General features: G+C 48.1%; 1 protein-coding gene across 1 annotated transcript in view; it reads left to right on the forward strand.

Annotated features, from left to right (window-relative positions):
- LOC308148312 (adhesion G protein-coupled receptor L2-like) overlaps positions 1 to 14,013 on the forward strand; it is a gene marked incomplete at both ends in the record, with an annotated part of 49,432 nt that overhangs the window by 9,211 nt on the left and 26,208 nt on the right.

Below are 14,013 nucleotides of genomic sequence, written 5' to 3' on the forward strand. Positions count from 1 at the left end.
TTAGCGGGTTCAGCTGAGCCTCTAGTAGAAGTTTTAGGTTTAGCTGAGAAGCTATTAGCGGGTTCAGCTGAGCCTCCATTAGAAGTTCACAACCATTTAGTGGAGCAGCAACTGAGGTTTAGCAGGGTTTGAGCAGCAGAGCAAGACGGAGTTCATTTAGCAGGAGAGCAGCAGTCTTTTGCAGAGTCACCGGAGCTGGTTTGGCAGAGCAGCACCAGAGCCAGTTCACCAAAGTGGTTTAGCAGAGCAGGTTCAGCGGTAAGAGGAGGACAGGATCTGCAGAATGGACTGAACGTTGGTTTAGCAGAGCAGGTGAGGACGGGTTTAGCGGAGCAGCTCAGACGTGCGGCGTGTCTGAACCCCGGAACGTCTCCCTGTCGACCGTTTTACACTTCCCTCCTCACGCAAACACAGAATCTCCGTCTTTCGTCTTTGATTTTGTCAATATTTTTCTTTAATTAGCGTCCATTTTGGTCCGACCACTAAATCGCGGCGCCGCGGCGTGTTTAGCGTAATTGCTCCACTGTTTGGCGGCGGCGGCGCGGGACGCCACAGATGGCCGCTTGCTAGTTCTGGAACGCTCTTCAGGTGCGATGCAGGAAGGAGGGGCGGTGGCGGTGTTTGGGGGGGACGGCGGCTCATTTGCAGGCAGACATTACACATTCGCACTCGGAATGAGGAACCCGCTCCCGCCGGGACGCCGCCGCCGCCGCCGCCGCGCGGTAATAACGTAGCGGCGGCGGCGGCGGCGTCCTCATCCGGAGCCGTTATGAACACTGGCCTCCTGAACTTTCCTCGGATGGCGGGAATATCCGGGAGGACGACGGCGCTCGCCGTTATCTGCTCCTCCACATCTCAAGTTGTGTTGCCATGGTTACCTCATTAACTTGTTTTTTTTTTTTTTGGGCGAAACAGATCAGGAGATAATCTCCGTGCCGTTGTGGGGTATTGTTTTTTCTTTTCTTTTTTTTTTTTTTTTTTAAAGCGGCAGGCCGAGGAGCGTGTTGAGTCCCGCGGCTCGCCGACGGATCGGCGGCGAAAGCGGATCAATTACAGAAGAAGAAGAAGAAGAAGAATCCTGTCGGAGCGGCTTAAAGGGCTTAAATTAACGTGGAGTGTTTGAGAGGCGACGGCGTCGTCGGGCGAGGCCTGACATCATGATGGCTTTAATTACCGACCGCGTGGAGTGGGGGGGACGAGAATCTTGACCCCGACTTCAACATATGTATTCACAGCTTCCCTCGGCGGCGCCACCGCCGGGGGAGGGGGGGGAGGGGGAGGGGGGGAGGGGGTTCTTTTGTCTGGTTAAATCAGAAAGATAACAGCCTCGGCTCCGCCGCTAACGCTTCAGTGTGTGCGCTGCGGAAACACTCCGTGTGTGTGTGTGTGTGTGTGTGTGTGTGTGTGTGTGTGTGTGTGTGTGTGTGTGTGTGTGTGTGTGTGTGTGTGTGTGTGTGTGTGTGTGTGTGTGTGTGTGTGTGTGTGTGTGTGTGTGTGTGTGTTTTTATTGTGGAGGAGCTGGCGTCTGGCCGTCAGATTCAACAAAACAGGAGCAGGTTTAGCTGAGCAGCAGCTGATTTCCCTCAGTGAGTTCAACACAGCAGCAACGCTCCTTTAGTCTAACTTCGTTTAATTACCTTTGATCTGTACGGCTGCAACATTATCTTCTCATGTTGCTTCTACGGAGAGAAACCAAGCCGATGCTAACTTTAGCAGAGCAGCTCTAGGTTTAGCAGAGCAGCAAACTTTTTACTTATTGGTTTAATACTGCAGCTCTAGGTTAAGCAGAGCAGCTCCAGGTTTAGCAGAGCAGCGGCAAATGTCGCTCTGCAGCGAGCAGCAAACTTTTTACCTACTGGTTTAAAACTGCAGCTCCAGGTTTAGCAGAGCAGCTCCAGGTTTAGCAGAGCAGCGGCAAATGTCGCTCTGCAGCGAGCAGCAAACACTTTACTTACTGGTTTAATACTGCAGCTCCAGGTTTAGCAGAGCAGCAGCAAATGTCACTATGCAGCGAGCAGCAAACTTAGTACAGCAACAGGTTGAGCTGAGCAGCAACAGGTTTAGCAGCGCGACTTGCAGGAGTTTTTTTTACTTACTTATTTAATGCTGTCGCTCCGGGTTTAGCGGAGCAGCAGCAACTGATTTTCTCAGGCGGTTGAAAGTGAGCAGGGCGGAATGAGGTCAGCTGGCGAACGTGAGCAAGTTTCAAAAAGGCTGGGCTAGCAGCAGGTTTAGCTGAGCAGCTTGCAGCGTTTAGTTGCCGGTTTAGCAGAGCAGCCAGCGGCAGCGGCAGCTCCATAGAGATCAGTCAGTTGTGGGACAAGATTCTCTGAAACTACCACTATAAAAAGTGTATTTTCCAGAATATTGCGCACCTGTCAATAAGCCACACCCACCGAATTTAAGAGTAAATAGAAGAAAGTTCGGAGTTTACGTGATGCACCTGAACGCACCACCGTTAACAGTAAAAACTCATCAATTAGCAGCGTTCAGAGCATCTGGGGAGTAAAAATGGCGTCTTGTAGTCCAGGAAATACGGTAGAAAGTTCGTTCCAAGAGCAAATATCGAGGAAGTCCTGCAACATATTCTGTTTATTTATTTATTTATTTATTTATTTTTGAAAAATTTCCGATTCTGTTTTCCGGAACGTGGAAAATAAAACACTCGGATCAAACGATGTTCCCGGAGCCTCGGTAAACGGAGGACGCCGACGCCGAACTTCGGAGCGGAGAGGCTGATTTGGCTGATTATTCCCCGGCGGCGGTTCTTTGGCGACGGCCAATCAGGAGCCTCCTCCTCAGACGTCGACACCGTGGGTCATTGAAGCCTGTTTTATGGCGACGCGTCGAAACGAGGAGGCGACTGGAGACGCCAAGGCCGGCCGAGCCTCGCTGGATGGCACTTGAAAATAATTGGTTCTTGTTTATTCCATCTCTCTCTCTCTCTCTCTCTCTCTCTCTCTCGCTCGCTCGCTCTCCTTTCCAGTTCTACACCTTTAACTTCTTTACTGTGTCGCCGTTGCGATTTACTGCTGCCCCGTGATATGCTGTTGAATTAAACAAGCTATTCTGCAGGGTAATCTAATGGTGCTGAAATAATGTCTCTCTCTCTCTCTCTCTCTCTCTCTCTCTCTCTCTCTCTCTCTCTCTCTCTCTCTCTCTCTCTCTCTCTCTCTCCCCCAAACTGAGGGCCACTTGAGGCGTAAAGAAAATTAATTGTGGCCATTAAGATTCATGGACCAGAGAGTGAAGTTACCTTCAACACCACGTCTGTCTCTGTCTCTCTCTCTCTCTCTCTCTCTCTATCTCTATCTCTATCTCTATCTCTATCTTTCTCTTTCTCTGTCTCTCTCTCTCTCTGTCTCTCTTACTCTCTCTCTCTCTGTGTCTCTCTCTCTGTCTCTGTCTCTCTCTGTCTCTGTCTCTGTCTCTCTCACTCTCTCTCTCTCTGTGTCTCTCTCTCTCTCTGTGTCTCTCTCTCTGTCTCTCTCTCTCTCACTCGCTCTGTCTCTCTCTCACTCTCACTCTCTCTGTCTCTCTCTCTCTATGTGTCTCTCACTCTCTCTGTCTCTCTCTCTCTCTGTGTCTCTCTCTCTCTCCCTCTCCTGTTCCTTTCCCCTCTGGAATCATTGTGATTGTAGAGCTGCGACGGTAGAGCTGTAGATATGTGATGGTAGAGCTGTAGACCTGTGACGGTAGATCTGTGATTGTAGATCTGTGATGGTAAGGCTGTAGATCCGTGATTGTAGATCTGTGACGAAAGATCTGTGATGGAAAGGCTGTAGATCTGTGATGGTAGATCTGTGATTGTAGATCTGGAAGGGTAAGGCTGTAGATCTGTGATGGTAGATCTCTGATTGTAGATCTGTGATTGTAGATCTGGAAAGGTAAGGCTGTAGATCTGTGACGATGGACCTGTAGATCTGTGATTGTAGATCTGTAGATCTGTGATTGTAGATCTGTAATGGCATAGCTGTAGATCTGTGACGGTAGATCTGAGGCGGTCAAATCGTTCCGCTGAACCAGGAGTTTCCTCAGATTAGAAGTTTTCCTCGAACTTCCTGTCACCGATGCTGCAGGACTCGTTGTCTCCCTGTTGGACTCGTTTTCTCCCTGTGGGACTCGTTTTCTCCCTGTTGGACTCGTTTTCTCCCTGTGGGACTCGTTTTCTCCCTGTTGGACTCGTTTTCTCCCTGTTGGACTCGTTGTCTCCCTGTGGGACTCGTTTTCTCCCTGTTGGACTCGTTTTCTCCCTGTTGGACTCGTTTTCTCCATGTTGGACTCGTTTTCTCCCTGTTGGACTCGTTTTCTCCCTGTTGGACTCGTTTTCTCCCTGTGGGACTCGTTTTCTCCCTGTTGGACTCGTTTTCTCCCTGTTGGACTCGTTGTCTCCCTGTTGGACTCGTTGTCTCCCTGTTGGACTCGTTGTCTCCCTGTTGGACTCGTTTTCTCCCTGTTGGACTCGTTTTCTCCCTGTTGGACTCGTTTTCTCCCTGTTGGACTCGTTTTCTCCCTGTGGGACTCGTTTTCTCCCTGTGGGACTCGTTTTCTCCCTGTTGGACTCGTTTTCTCCCTGTTGGACTCGTTGTCTCCCCGTTGGACTCGTTTCAGACTCATTTAATTGAGTCGTTCTCTCCTTGAGATGACTTTAGTCACAAACGCTGGGAGATTTAGTTTTTCTTTGTTTTTCCATCGTTGGACAAAAACAGACGGGCGGCTTTATTTCCGCCATGACGGCGTGAACGCCGTGCGCGGCCGGTTGTGGCTAACCGCTAGCGCCTCGATACCGCCGGATAGAAGAGGCGGGACTTCCTCTCTCGGTGTCGACCAATCAGTGAGCAGCTTCTTCGTCGTGCTTCATTCCCTCTCAGGTCGACTGCTAATGCTGCTGTTTGTTAATGCTGCTGCTCCACTTGTTGTTAATGCTGACGTTGTTGCTAATGCTGCAGCTCCTGTTTGCTAATGCTCCTGTTTGTTAATGCTGCAGCTCCACTTGTTGCTAATGCTGACGTTGTTGCTAATGCTGCTGCAGCTCCACTTGTTGCTAATGCTGCAACTCCACTTGTTGCTAATGCTGACATTGTTATTAATGCTGCTGCAGCTCCACCTGTTGCTAATGCTCCTGTTTGTTAATGCTGCAGCTCCTATTTGTTAATGCTGCAGCGCCACTTGTTAAGGCTGACGTTGTTGCTAATGCTGCTGCAGCTCCACTTGTTGCTCATACTGCTGCTCCTGTTTGTTAACGCTGCAGCTCCACTTGTTGTTAATGCTGACGTTGTTGCTAATGCTGCAGCTCCTGTTTGTTAATGCTGCAGCTCCACTTGTTGTTAATGCTGACGTTGTTACTAATGCTGCAGCTCCTGTTTGTTAATGCTTCAGCTCCACTTGTTGCTAATGCTGCTGCTCCTGGTTGTTAATGCTGCATCAGAGCAGAATCCTCCTTGACAGGCTCAGGAAATTTTTTCTTCCGTTTCCGTTTGCAGATGTAGAGTCATTAGAGTCAATAGAGTCAATAGAGTCATTAGAGTCAATAGACTCATTAGAGTCAATAGAGTCAATAGACTGATTAGAGTCAATAGAGTCATTAGAGTCAATAGAGTCAATAGACTCATTAGAGTCAATAGAGTCATTAGAGTCAATAGAGTCATTAGAGTCAATAGAGTCAATAGACTCATTAGAGTCATAGAGCGGTGATCCTGCGACGCCATCATCACGGCGTTCGTCTTTGTCATTTAGCATTAACAGTCCGGATTAGCGCTCCGGAACCTTCTGCTCGGCTCTCGAGCTCCCGGGGCCGCGCCGGGTTAGCGTTAGCGTTAGCGCTAGCGCAGCGGCGTGAGCGCTAGAAACATTTGCATGAAAAATTCATGTCCTGCCGGGATTTGTTTCCCCGTCATTAATTACTGGCACTGGCTCCAACACACACACACACACACACACACACACACACACACTCACACACACACACACACACACACACACACACACACACACACACCATTGATGTAGTTCCCAGGGGTTTTTCCTACATCTTGTGTTTAGAAACATGTAATCAGGTGTGACGCCACAGATACACACACACACACACACACACACACACACACACACACACACACACACACACACACACACACACACACACACACACACCCACACACACACACACACACACACACACACACACACACACACACACACACACACACACACACACACACACACACACACACACTGGCCTGTCGTCCAGTGGGCAGGTCGGGTCATTAAAGTTCACGTTCAGCTGAGCAGCAGCTGCTCTATGAGCTTCATTAACGAGATTTTTATTCTTCGGCTGTAAAACTCTGCTGAACGAACTTTTAAATGATCCGTCGTCCCGTCGCCCAGGACCTTTCAAATTAAATGTATAAAAATATCAAATATATAGTTTTGGTTTGTTTAGTTTCTGGACGTTTTTTGAAAAGAGCATTTTGAAAATTGTCCACTAGTTGGTGCTGTTGTTAGTTTTACTGCTGGATTACCGGATTGATTTTACAGTGACTGTCAAAATAAAACCACCAACCATCCAAGTGGACACTGAGGACGCCGTGTACACTGAGGACAGTGAGGACGCCGAGGACACTGAGGACGAGGACACCGAAGATGCCGAGGACACTGAGGACACCGAATACACTGAGGCAGAGGACAGTGAGGACACCGAAGACACTGAGGACGCTGAGGACACTGAGGACACTGAAGGCATTGAGGACACTGAGGACACTGAAGGCATTGAGGACACCGAGAACACTGAGGACGCCGAGGACACTGAGTACACTGAGGACGCCGAGGACACTGAGGACAGTGAGGACGCCGAGGACACTGAGGACGAGGACACCGAAGATGCCGAGGACACTGAGGACACCGAATACACTGAGGCCGAGGACTGTGAGGACACCGAAGACACTGAGGACACTGAGGACACTGAGGACACTGAAGGCATTGAGGACACTGAGGACACTGAAGGCATTGAGGACACTGAGGACACTGAGGACACCGAATACACTGAGGCCGAGGACACTGAGGACACTGAGGACACTGAAGGCATTGAGGACACTGAGGACACTGAAGGCATTGAGGACACCGAGAACACTGAGGACGCCGAGGACACTGAGTACACTGAGGACGCCGAGGACACTGAGGACAGTGAGGACGCCGAGGACACTGAGGACGAGGACACCGAAGATGCCGAGGACACTGAGGACACCGAATACACTGAGGCCGAGGACTGTGAGGACACCGAAGACACTGAGGACACTGAGGACACTGAAGGCATTGAGGACACTGAGGACACTGAAGGCATTGAGGACACTGAGGACACCGAATACACTGAGGCCGAGGACAGTGAGGACACCGAAGACACTGAGGACACTGAGGACCCCGAGGACACTGAGGACACTGAAGGCATTGAGGACACTGAGGACGCCGAGTACACTGAGGACACTGAAGACACTGAGGACGCCGAGGACACTGAAGGCATTGAGGACACCGAGAACACTGAGGACGCCGAGTACACTGAGGACACAGAGGACACTGAAGACATTGAGGACACTGAGCACGCCAAGGACACCGAGGACACTGAAGGCATTGAGGACACTAAGGACGCCGAGAACACTGAGGACGCCGAGGACATTGAGTACACTGAGGACGCCGAGGACACTGAAGACATTGAGGACACTGAGCACGCCAAGGACACTGAAGGCATTGAGGACACTAAGGACGCCGAGGACACTGAGGACGCCGAGGACATTGAGGACACTGAGCATGCCGAGGACACCAAGGACACTGAAGGCATTGAGGACACTGAGGAAGCCGAGGACACTGAGGACGCCGAGGACACTGAAGGCATTGAGGACCCCGAGGACATTGAGGACACCGAGGACACTGAAGGCATTGAGGACACTGAGCATGCCGAGGACACCAAGGACACTGAAGGCATTGAGGACACTGAGGACGCCGAGGACACTGAGGACATTGAGGACGCCGAGGACACTGAGGACGCCGAGGACACTGAAGGCATTGAGGACCCCGAGGACACCGAGGACACACTCCGGGAGAATCAAAAGGAAACTAGCGGCGCTCCGGCGGCTCGTCGCCACACAAACATCAAGACGAGCCTGCAGACGCTCGGACGCGTCTCTGGAGGCGGGGCCGGGGACGCGACGGAGGTTTGATGTCCTCCGCCACGTGGACACAAAAAACCAAAAAAAAACACGACAAGACGAAGACGACGACGGCGCCAAACATCCGCGGAGACGTGATCTCGTCTTTGATTAAAAGAAAACTCTCCGCCGCCGCTGAGAGATTCTTCTAATTAGAGCCGGGCGAGTTCACCATTCTGCACCAGTGAGCGGGCGAGCGAGAGAGAGAGAGAGAGAGAGAGAGAGTCGATAAACAAGCAAAGTAATATTCTGCTTCTGATTTATACATCCAGTCAGTTTGGAGACAAATAGAAACCTTTTATTTATTTTTTTACTTATTTTCTGTGACGCATTTAAGCTTCCGTTGCTGCCGACGGGTTGAAGTTTGCAAATGGAAGAAAGAAATTCCCATATTTCATAATTCGATATCAAAATATGAAATTATGATTTAAAAATAAATCAATAAATAAATAAATGGGGTTTGTGATGCAGCGACGGTGGCGGTTTGGAGATTCTTTAACATTAATGAGAACGACTAAAGTCAGACGAGCCAAATTACCTTCTGATGAAATATCAAGAGGAAGAGTTCTTACGTCACCGGCAACTTCATCACCGGCAACTTCATCACCGGCAACTTCATCACCGGAGACATTTGGACCAGCAGTTAGCCCAATGTCGCTCAGTAATGTAACTGCTCTGAGCTGTGCTACATGCTACATGCTAAAGAGTTCCAGGGCTCACACACCAGCAATGCTAAACGCTACATGCTAAAGTGCTTCAGGCTCACACCAGCGATGCTAAATGCTAAAATGCTTCAAGCTCACACACCAGAAATGTTAAATGCTACATGCTAAAGTGCTTCAGGCTCACACCAGCGATGCTAAATGCTAAAATGCTTCAGGCTCACACACTAGCAATGCTACACGCTAAAGTACTTCAAGCACACACTAGCAATGCTACATGCTAAAATGCTTCAGGCTCACACACCTGCGATGCTACATGCTAAAGTGCTTCAGGCTCACACACCAGCGATGCTACATGCTAAAATGCTTCAGGCTCACACACTAGCAATGCTACATGCTAAAGTACTTCAAGCACACACTAGCAATGCTACATGCTAAAATGCTTCAGACGCACATACCAGTGATGCTACATGCTAAAGTACTTCAAGCACACACTAGCAATGCTACATGCTAAAATGCTTCAGACGCACATACCAGTGATGCTACATGCTAAAGTACTTCAAGCACACACAAGCAATGCTACATGCTAAAGTGCTTCAGGCTCACACACCAGTGATGCTACATGCTAAAGTACTTCAAGCACACACTAGCAATGCTACATGCTAAAATGCTTCAGACGCACATACCAGTGATGCTACATGCTAAAGTACTTCAAGCACACACAAGCAATGCTACATGCTAAAGTGCTTCAGGCTCACACACCAGTGATGCTACATGCTAAAGTACTTCAAGCACACACTAGCAATGCTACATGCTAAAGTACTTCAAGCACACACTAGCAATGCTACATGCTAAAGTACTTCAAGCACACACAAGCAATACTACATGCTAAAGTGCTTCAGGCTCACACACCTGCAATGCTACATGCTAAAGAGCTTCAGGCGCACACACCAGCGATGCTACATCCTACATGCTAAAATGCTTCAGGCTCACAGACCAGCAATGCTAAATGCTACATGCTAAAGAGCTTCGGGCTCACACACCAGCCATGCTACATGCTAAAGAGCTTCGGGCTCACACACCAGCAATGCTACATGCTACATGCTAAAGCCCTTCGGGCTCACACACCAGTGATGCTACATGCTAAAGCCCTTCAGGCTCACACACCAGCGATGCTACATGCTACATGCTAAAGCCCTTCAGGCTCACACACCAGTGATGCTACATGCTAAAGCCCTTCAGGCTCACACAGCAGGTAAACAGATGATGATGAAAGAACGATGGATTGTATCCAGAGTTGTGAATCTTTAGTAAACCGAGGCCGGAGCCTCCGGTCAGGATTTCACTCGTCACACGAATTTCTCTCTCGCCGCCGGCGGCGGCGGCGGCGTCGGTTTGCAGCAGAAAGCCGAGGCAGCGGAGCGCCAGAATAATACTTGTAATAAATCGCGAAACACTGCGCCTCATTGCGTCTCTGCTCGTCTCCAGAAACAAGCTTTTTTTTTTTTTTTTTCCCTCTTTACCGTTAAATTTACAGCCTCAGATTTTACAGCATCTCACATAATTGAATCAGCGGAGATGAAGCGGCGTTAAAGGCTGTTAGTGTTTACTGTTGGTATTTACTGTTATTTACTCAGATGACACCGAAAGGGGAGAAAATGTGGAGGTAATTAATGTTTAAAATATGAGATTTGGGCTGCGGAGCAGCTTCGCCAGTTTCTCCACAAAAGGAAGTTCGTCTCGCGATCCGATCGGGCGATTTGGAGGAACGCCTCACGGAAAGGCTCCCGGTTTGAATCCCGCCTCCTGTGAGGCCACAGCCCTGCACCGTTATCCACCATCTTTACATATTGGACTCTATCTACCGTTTGTGTTTTTGTTTATTGTTATTATTTAATGTTCAAAGTCAAATTCCTCATACGTTTAACATAAAAACTGGTTCTGGTTCATTGGAACCACTTGTGGTGTTCCACATGGTGATGTACTGGGTCCTCTCCTTTTTTTTTTTTTTTTTTCCATTGTGAAAAGAATAAAGTATAATCAATAAATAAATATTAAATAACATTTTTCTTCTTTCTTTCTTTTCTTCTCTCGGTTTATGTAACTGGTTAACCGAGGAGAGAGAGAGAGAGAGAGACGGAGAGGGAGGGAGAGAGAGAGAGAGAGAGAACCGCCTCGTGCCAAATAAGGTCATAGAATTTAGTCCGGACTGTTTTCTCTTTTTCTTCTTTCTTTACAAAATTTTTTTTTTAATCTTTTTTATATTATTATTATTATCGTTACCAATATAATTGACTATTACTATTATCATTGTTGTTGATGCTGATATTATTACTATTATTATTTTTATTAATGCCATTTATTTTTTATTATTTGTATTGTTATTATTATCACTATTATCATTACTACTATATGGTAATTCTAATTATTATCATAGTAATTATACTACTATTATTGTTCTTATTGTAAAGTATTATTATTATTAGTATTACTATTATTCTAATATTATCATAGTAATTATACTACTATTATTGTAATTTATTATTATTGTTGTTGTTATTATTACTATTTTTATAGTAATTCTAATATAGTAATTATGCTGTTATTATTGTTATTATACATATTTTTATTTAATTTTTTTACATTTTTTATTTTATTGCGGCACACAACTGTTAAATGTCGGACATGTATATTTGGACTACTACTGCCCACCTAGCTGCCCCTCCAGGAGAAATAAAGTTTTTTTTTTTTAATATAAAATACACCTAGAATACTTCACGGAGCTCCACAAGGAGCGTCACTGGGTTCCCTTTTCTTTCCGGGACGCAGGACTGCAGGGAGCAGCCGTGTGGCTCGGTGGAGCCGCGGTTGGTGCGCCGCTGTGACGGCGCTTTGTGAGTGGAGATGAAAGAGGGAATCGAGTGGAGATGAAAGAGGGAATTGAGCGTCGGCCAGAATCACGTCCCTGAAAAGTTTCTGTAAAAACGTCTCGCCGCCGACATGTTAACAATTAGAACGTTCTCACTTCCCAGCCGGTCCAGCGTACTGAGACCCCCGTCCCCCCCCCCCCCGGTCCCCCCCCCCCCCCCCGTCCCCCCCCCCCCGTCCAGAGGATGATGAGCTCAGAGTTTCCCTGAGACGGTCGAATGTCTCCGTTTGAACGTCTTGAGATCTTGTTTATGTTCTATTGTGAATCAAATACGACTTTAAAAGACGAGTTAATCGTTACGTTCTGTCATTATTTATGTGTGTGGGTGTGTGTGTGTGTGTGTGTGTGTGTGTGTGTGTGTGTGTGTGTGTGTGTGTGTGTGTGGCTGGAAGCTCTGCAGAATACATGAAGGTTCTGGTTCTGGTTCTGGTTCTGCGGTGTTCACGGTGTTGTGTTTGTTCCAGACGTCGTCCGACACGATGCCTGTTTATAACTTCTGGTCACATCTGTGTGTGTGTGTGTGTGTGTGTGTGTGTGTGTGTGTGTGTGTGTGTGTGTGTGTGTGTGTGAGATTACAAAAAGTCTGCATACAGTGTGTGAGGTGTCTCGTCCAGTAAGGCTTCCTCCTCCTCCTCCTCCTCCTCCTCCTCCTCCTCCTCCTCCTCCTCTTCCTCTTTCTCTTCCTCCTCCTCCTCCTCCTCCTCTCTCCTCTTTCTCTTCCTCCTCCTCCTCCTCCTCTTCCTCTTTCTCCTCCCTCCTCCTCCTCCTCTTTCTCCTTCTCTTCCTCTTTCTCCTCCACCTCCTCCTCTTCCTCTTTCTCTTCCTCCTCCTCCTCCTTCTTCTCCTTCTCTTCCTCCTCTTCCTCCTCCTCTTCCTCCTCCTCCTTCTTCTCCTTCTCTTCCTCCTCCTCTTCCTCCTCCTCCCTCTTCCTCCTCCTCCTCTTCCTCCTCCTCCCTCTTCCTCCTCCTCCTCTTCCTCCTCCTCCCTCCTCCTCCCTCTTCCTCCTCCTCCTCCTCCTCCTCCTCCTCCTCTTCCTCCTGTTGAGAAGAGACGAGTGTAAAACCTGAATCGTCTCCATCACTTTCCTCTCGGAGGAGAAACGTGTGATGATGGAGTGTCGGATATCATGAGGCGGCGTTTTCCCAGAAGCGACGCGCCGTCGTCGCTTTCATCTCCAAATACAATCAGCTGCACACACACACACACACACACACACACACACACACACACACACACACACACACACACACACACACATAAATCTCACTATGCATCTAAATACACATATAAACAGATACACAAAGACACACACACACATAAAACACATGCAGGCCATGAACACACACACACACACACTCTCTCTCTCTCTCACACACACACACACACACACACACACACACACACACACACACACGCTCAGCGTGAACAGGAAGTAGCGGGACGTCTTGTTGATGTCGAGTTTCGCCGCCGTTCATCTTTCAACTTTATCAAAGAGACGAACAAGAAAGGAGGAGGTGAAGCCGGGGCTTCGTCTTCATTGTTGACATTTAATCAGCCTGAGGAGGCGCCGTGGGGGGGCTGGGGGGCTGGGGGGGGGCTTTATTTATGGGCCTGAGCCTTCGTGGCGGCGGGACTCAGAGTCTCAGTGGAGGTTCAGGAAGGAGGCGTCACTCCCCGCCACCGGGGGGCGCCAGAGAGGTGAAGCACGGGGGATGGGGGGGGGGGGGACCCTCAATTGTTAACCATTGATTGTGGTTAACAATTTGGTTCTTTATCAGTTTGGTTCTTTATTGATTCTGCTTAACGGTTTGGTTCTTTATCAGTTTGGTTCTTTATTGATTCTGCTTAAAGATTCAGTTCTGCTTAATGATTCGGTTTTTTTTATTGGTTCTGCTTAGTGATTCGTCTGTATTGATTCTGCTAAAAGATTCAGTTCTGCTTAACAGTTCGGTTCTTTATTGGTTCTGTTTAACAATTCGCTTCTTTATCGGTTCTGCGTAACGATTCAGTTCTTCTCAATGATTCGTTCTTTATCGGGTCTGATTAACAATTCGTTTTTTTTATTGGTTCGGCTTAACGATTCGGTTCTGCTTAATGATTCCATTCTTTATCGATCGTGAATAACAATTTGGTTCTTTATCGATTCTGCTGAACAATTCGGTTCTTTATCGGTTCTGCTTAATGATTCGGTTCTACTTAATGACTCATTCTTTATCGGGTCTGCTTA

Source organism: Blennius ocellaris (genome assembly GCF_963422515.1).
Source record: "Blennius ocellaris genome assembly, contig: SCAFFOLD_226, whole genome shotgun sequence".
NCBI lineage: Eukaryota > Metazoa > Chordata > Actinopteri > Blenniiformes > Blenniidae > Blennius > Blennius ocellaris.